Source organism: Gavialis gangeticus, unplaced genomic scaffold (assembly GCF_001723915.1).
Source record: "Gavialis gangeticus isolate Ggan-Ray unplaced genomic scaffold, GavGan_comp1, whole genome shotgun sequence".
Lineage (NCBI taxonomy): Eukaryota > Metazoa > Chordata > Crocodylia > Gavialidae > Gavialis > Gavialis gangeticus.
Window position 1 is genome coordinate 476,461 of NW_017729009.1, and position 6,506 is coordinate 482,966.

A 6,506-nucleotide genomic window follows, 5' to 3' on the forward strand; every position below is an offset into this window, starting at 1 on the left:
GCTCTGAGGAATCTGTGGCTTGGGGAATAAAATCTTGATCAGTGGGGCTTTAGAAGTAAACTCTCACCTATATTAAAGGAGCTGGAAGAAGAGTACCTATCAGGAGAGCATCATCTCGGGGGAACTGGACACAGAAGTCAAGAATAAACAGGCAAAATATTAAAAAATGTTTTAAGTTGCATCTACTTAATATTTGCATACAACTCTGAAAGCACGTTTGCTGCACAAAGAAGCCTCTGCACTCAATTACCTGTTTGCTTGTATGTGTCCTGTGGGTCCAGTTTAGGCCTCAAAATCTGCAAAAATAGGATTGTCTAAGTTCCTGCCTGTATTGAGCTCTGCGTAGCATTTTGTTTGCATCCATCTGAAATTCAGCTAACCATCTGCAATGGAACATATAATTCTTATTCATCTTCCTCTTTGGCTGGTAGCTATTTGAGAACAATACTGTTTCCTTTCTTTTCTCCTCTCTAATTTCTCCATCGCTTGAACTCCTTATGGCCTGAAAGACCATATTGGAGATATTGGCATAAAGATAAAGAATTGTATTGCTCTGCCCATCCCAAACCAGAAATGTTTTTCTTCTGCTTCAATAAGATGAACTGTGGTGGTAAGGTGTGTATGTTGTCATGAGTAGGTTTTTTGGCAGGTACCATCATTTTATCAGGAAAAAGGAGCAGAGAACCTGGAGTGGAGGCCTCTGTTGTACACACGAAGCAAACCAGGCTTGCCTATGAGGGGTTGCGTTCTCTGCTTTGAACTAAATTTGAGATAATGTTTTGTGAAATGGAGCCTATACCTGAAACTGCATGTCCCATGTCACAGGGACCTAGCTGATCACTGTGTCCTTTAGAGAAGTTGGGACAGAGTATTATAAGAGATCCTTTCAGGCAGTGGAGATGAGCATGTATTATTACCACAGGAAGGAAAATGATCAGGGAATAATCTTGGGTCTTTGAGGTTATTCTCAGACTGATTCCTTGGCACTCTGGACTCTGCCCGTACAATTATCTCCTTTGCAACACTGATAAGATAGAGGATGTTGGTGTAATGGAGGACAAGTCAGTCAGTTTTGTTCAGGTGAAGGCAACTCTTTTTAGCATATTTAATAATTCCTGTACCCTGTCACTCCTCTCCATTACTCCAGCCCCTTCCAGCCACATTTCCTGGTATCCCGTCTGACACAACTGCCCATACCATGTGACCTGCCTGCAAGTCCTTTGACTTTTTTATGGGGAAAGGGGTGCATAATCATCCCAAGTTCCAGGGAAAGGGACATATCAAAATTCCTGGGACAGTGTTGGCAACTGTAGCTTAGATATCACAGAACAGGAATGTTTCATCCTTTTAGTAGGCTGTACACATTTATTTTCTTCCATTTTGCTTGGGGAAAATTTCCCCTCTGTCCCACTTTGAGACCCCAGTAACCCCTGCAGCAGAGTTAGGTCTATTCTCCCATAAACAGTTAGTTAATGTCAAGCCACAGCCATGTGATTTGTCAGTTTTAAACAAGGAGTGACTATGAAGGATGCTAACAGTTGTAAAAATTAAGGGGAGACTTGTAGTCGTATTTATCTTTTGGCAAATGGAATGCAGCTACTTGGATGCGATGGAATGACATCGTTTGAGGTTTGCCTTCAGTCTCAGTGGTTAATACGCTAAAGCAGCATGAAGCTAGTCTAATTTAGACAATTAGCTCTTAGTGCACCAGTATGTCATCCTATTTACGTGTAAAACCCCAGGATTCATTTTTTTTCTAGCTAATATTGGAATGTCTAATGAAGAAACAATAGATTTACTATTGTTGGATGCCTTGGGTAGTAAAAACATTTTCTTAATTGGACTGTTTTAATGAGAAAGCTGGCTTTAATGCTTTATGTGGCTTTTCTAACTCCGCCACTGAAAAGATGGTCTCAGAGGTAACTTGCTCCTGAGCTTTCTGATGGTGTCTAATGTAGGGTAATTTATCCCTATTCAGACAGGAGAAGAAATAGCAGTTGCTCCATGTCTTTTTAAATATTTGATACAAACTGTGAAACTGGTGTAAGTTTCCAAGGGTGTCAGGGATGTTCTGGCTGGAATACGCGTCTGGCCGTGGGAATCCGATACCAGCAGGGAAGTGCAGGTCTGGAATGAACAACTTGGATTCGTGTGCAAAGTGGTGGTGTGCACGGAATGAATAATTTGGAGTGTGAAATGGGTACTTGACCTGCCTGTAGTTACCCGTTTTGTAAATATACATGCAGCTTCTTCTGCGTAAAGCAGGTGCCCCAATGCTTCAGCAAACACATTGCAGGTGTCCTCCTCTTAGGAATGTGGCCCTTCTCTACAGGATTTAGTATAAAAACACTGCAGCCGCAGTTGTTATATCTAGCACAGTTAGAACCAGACTTGGGGCCATTTTCATAAAATGCTGTGAGACTTTTGTGGCATATAGCAGCACGTACTTAACTTGACTGGAGAATTTACTGCTGCTGAAACGCTCCTGAAGATTAAAAAAAAAAAAGTCGAGATTGGCTTGTCTAGCACTTATGCTAACAGAACAATTTTGTTTTCTTTTTTTTTAATGCTTTATTCTTGGCCTAACCACTCAAGCTACTGTGCTTCTTAAAACATATGCAGCTACCTGGCACTGCCTCTTCTATATAGTCTGCTTTAGGCAAGGGGAACCTAACTCAGTCAAGGTATTATCAGTGGTATCACTGATAATACCTTTGTTAGACACTTTGTTAGACATGAGCCCAAAATGTGTGTCAGATCCAGTCTTCCCCAAAGTTTTTTGAAGGGCTTGAATCCAATAACTGTTCAGTTACTATTCGCTATAGTCTGAGCTGTATATGGGGACAACTTTACTGTATATAATATCTTCATGATATGTTGAAGCCATACTGCTTCTAGCAGCTACTAGGTAGTTAGAAGCTCTTATTACCAGGTGGAAAGGCCTCCTTCAGATGCAAATAGTGCCTGTGACCAACTTCTCCTTATGTTGTGTCCATCCTTGCAACCCACAGCACTGGACTCTTTACTGTAAGAGATGCACCTGAACCTGGGGGAACATTTGTTTATTAGAGCACCCCAAGGGATGACAAGGTTGAATGGTCACAAACTCCTCCATGACTTTTTCAGGCTGGACATAAGGAAGAACTTCTTTATTGTCCAAGCCCCCAAGTTTTGGAATAACCTGCCACCGGAGGTGGTTCAAGCACCCACTTTGAACGCCTTTAAGATGCATTTGGATACTTATCTTGCTGGGATGCTATGATCCCTGGTGGCTTCCTGCCCCTGGGGCAGGGGGCTGGACTTGATGATCTTCCAAGGTCCTTTCTAGCCCTAGTGTCTATGAATCTATGAACCACAAAGTTGTTATCTAATTTCAGACATGGGACCAAACTTACACATCATCAAACTGCAGAGTTTTTTTTTTTGTCCCCCCTGAGCAACACTGAGGTAGATCTGTAATTTCTCCCTGAAGTTCTGGAGGGTTTGTCTCATGTTCTGGTTTAGTTCCACCTTGAATATATGATGTCAACACAGGGAGGGGGAGAATGTGCAAGGGAAAGAGATGGAAGAGTAATAGGGACAGTTCTAGTAAATAGCAATAATGAATGAGGGCAAAATCCAGTGGGCACAGTGGACCATATTAATGAAAAGGGTGGGAACTTTTCAATTGTAAGTTGACAGAGGGTTGAGAGCACTTACAATGTCCCAGCAAGATGGTTTTGAGCCTTTTTCGTAGTGCACTTTAGCTTAATGTTGGGCATCTATTCCAGTAACCCCCGTGCTGGAAATGAAGTCAGTAGTGTAATGAAACAGGAGTCTCCCAAGAGGATCATTCTGTAGCAGGCCTTAGGAGCTTCACTAGTGACAGACTGCTGCAAGGTATTCACTCTGTGTCTGGATATACTAAGCTACGTACTGTGCTAGTTTAGCATAGCTGTGTAGTTTTCAGCCACTAGAATGTTTTATGATGACAGCATGCAGTAGGTTTAATTTTTCAACCAAAAATTATTTTCCTAAAGGAAGACTGGGAAGACCTCTGAAAAGGTGCGGAGGGTGTATCTTTTTGCAAATTTTGAATTGCAGATTTCTTTCATTTCTTTCAGTCTCTGGGTCTCTTCTCAATGGGAAGAGTAAGGGAGGCGGGGGCATCCTACCTTCCCCTCACCCCTAAAACTCCCCAGCTTTATGTGAATTGAAGTAAAATAATTCTGCCCCCCAAAGAATAAATATATTTCCAATAAAAACTTTTGCCCCAAACAAATTTTCTATATAACCTTTCCTGAAAGATGCCTACCATTTTCAGCAGCCCTGTCACTGTGGCATTCAAAACACATGTATAACTAGATTCAGTCTTGATATTCTGGGCCTTGGTCTAACATTCAGATGTAGAGCACCTGTGAGTGATAGGCTTTGACTGAGTGGCAAGGCAGAAAGGGTTTATATTTCAAGGCCTGCCATACTTGAGTTTTTTTCAGCTCTGGATCCTTTCCATTACGACTCGGAGTAATCAGATACCAAAATAAAATCTGATGCCAGCATTCAAATCTGTATGCTCTTTCTAGCTTTAATCAGCAAGAGTGAAAGTAACACCCTTGCTAAACCATTTTAATGGCAACTAGCTGATTTAGAAATTAAAAGTTTATGTAAATCAGACTCTGGAATAGTTTTGAGTTTTGTCTGCTCATGTGGATACAAAATTAACTCTGAGTCCTTGCATATTTTTGACAGATGGTGTAGTGTCCTCTTGTTCTAGCCTATAAACGGTTATTAAAAAAAATAACTAGGCAGCACAGGCAGTGCCCAAAACATAATAGTAAAAATGCAAGTTATTTTTCTACAAGTGTACAACGGTGTTTAGTTACTCAGCCTAATCCTACTGACTTCATGTAGGCAAAGCTGTTGAGAAACTTGTCTAAAATTTCCTGCATGAAAAGAGTAGGTTTGGGCTCTTTCAGGCTACACCTGTCCCAGCAAATTTCAGAGACTATAATTTTTCTGCTGTTGCAATTCCAGCAGTGGAAACAGAGAGGACTGAAGCAGTTTTTCCTTTTTGTTGCCCAGTTCTGCACCAGTGGAGAATTTTACAGGTTTTCTAGTAGACAGTGCAGATGCTGCCTGAGTGTGACCGTACCTAACTCCTCAGGCTCTATGGATTTTGCAGTTTTGCTAGGAAAAGGAAGTGAATTGACTATAGTAGTGTTTGTAAGCCTTGTACAGCAAGCCAAGACATGTCAAAAGGATGCCCAGCCCCCTGCAATAATTCATAACTCCATTGATCTATAGTAAATGATGTATAAATAAAACTTGACAAATGTATTTTATGTGAAAAAATAATGTAAGAGAACTGTATATTGTATTAGCCGCTTTGTGTATAAAAATGGCATTTTGGCAATCAGAGTCTAATATATTTAAAACTTTTTTTAAAAAGGATATTTGATATTGTATGGAATTGACCTATTGATATTGTAAGTATGAAAAGATGGTTTCTTAACATGTTGAAGCAATGCATAAAATCTTAAATTCTATGTAAATCTCATGCCAAAAGGGTATGACTTGACAGTATTAATATCTGACTTCATTGTCTTTAATAGAATTATTTGAATTTTTTAATTTAAAAAATATTAAATTTCTTTTAATAATATTAAGAACTGCAAGTGGGACCTTTATTTACTATTTTTATTTTATTAAAAAGATTTGTGTAATTTCTGAACCATCACAGCTACAACATCACTTATGCTGCCATAGATTTCAGCATTTACCCTCTCTTTGTATCTCAGTGTATCTTCCCCAGTAGTGCAGCCATGGCTATTGTGAAGATAATCTGATGTCTGGAAGAATGGGCCTAGGCAGAAGGATTAAATGCAGTGATTTTATACCAATCTAGGATGAACAGAAGGGAATTAGAAATATGAGAATGAGCTGGTAACCTAATCCCTGGTCTGGTGTTTACTGTTACAAAGAAACACAAGATTGTTTGAGATTTTAAGATTTTTATTGAACTGATCCTCCATACATAGACTGCTTTCTTACATTTTCAGATGGGCAAGAATCATTACTTATTCTTTACACAGTTGAAGACTAGGCACCTCTGCTTGACATGTTAATCACCTCCAGGTTAGATTGCTGGAGTGCTCTGATGTGGCCAAATGTTATGGATCCACACAAGCACAGAGGGGGAGCTATAGGGGGACTGCAGCACCCCCCTGGCTCCAGCCTGCCTGCCCTGCCCCATGCAGATCTGGGGGGTATGTGTGCCCCCAAGACAAACCATGGCTGTCCTGTGCCTCGCCCTGCCCTAGCTTGGCAGCCCCTGCCCCACTCCCTCCCTCACCGTAGGGGACACTGGAGGTGGTAGTGAGCCAGAAGCAGGAGAGGGAGAAATGAGAAGGAAGATAGAGGGGTGAGGAGCAGAGATTGGAGCAGAGCTGAACCATAGTAGTTATTGGTTCTCACACAACACACACACACACAATGGCAGCAGGAGAAAGAGACTCGGTGGAAGGGTT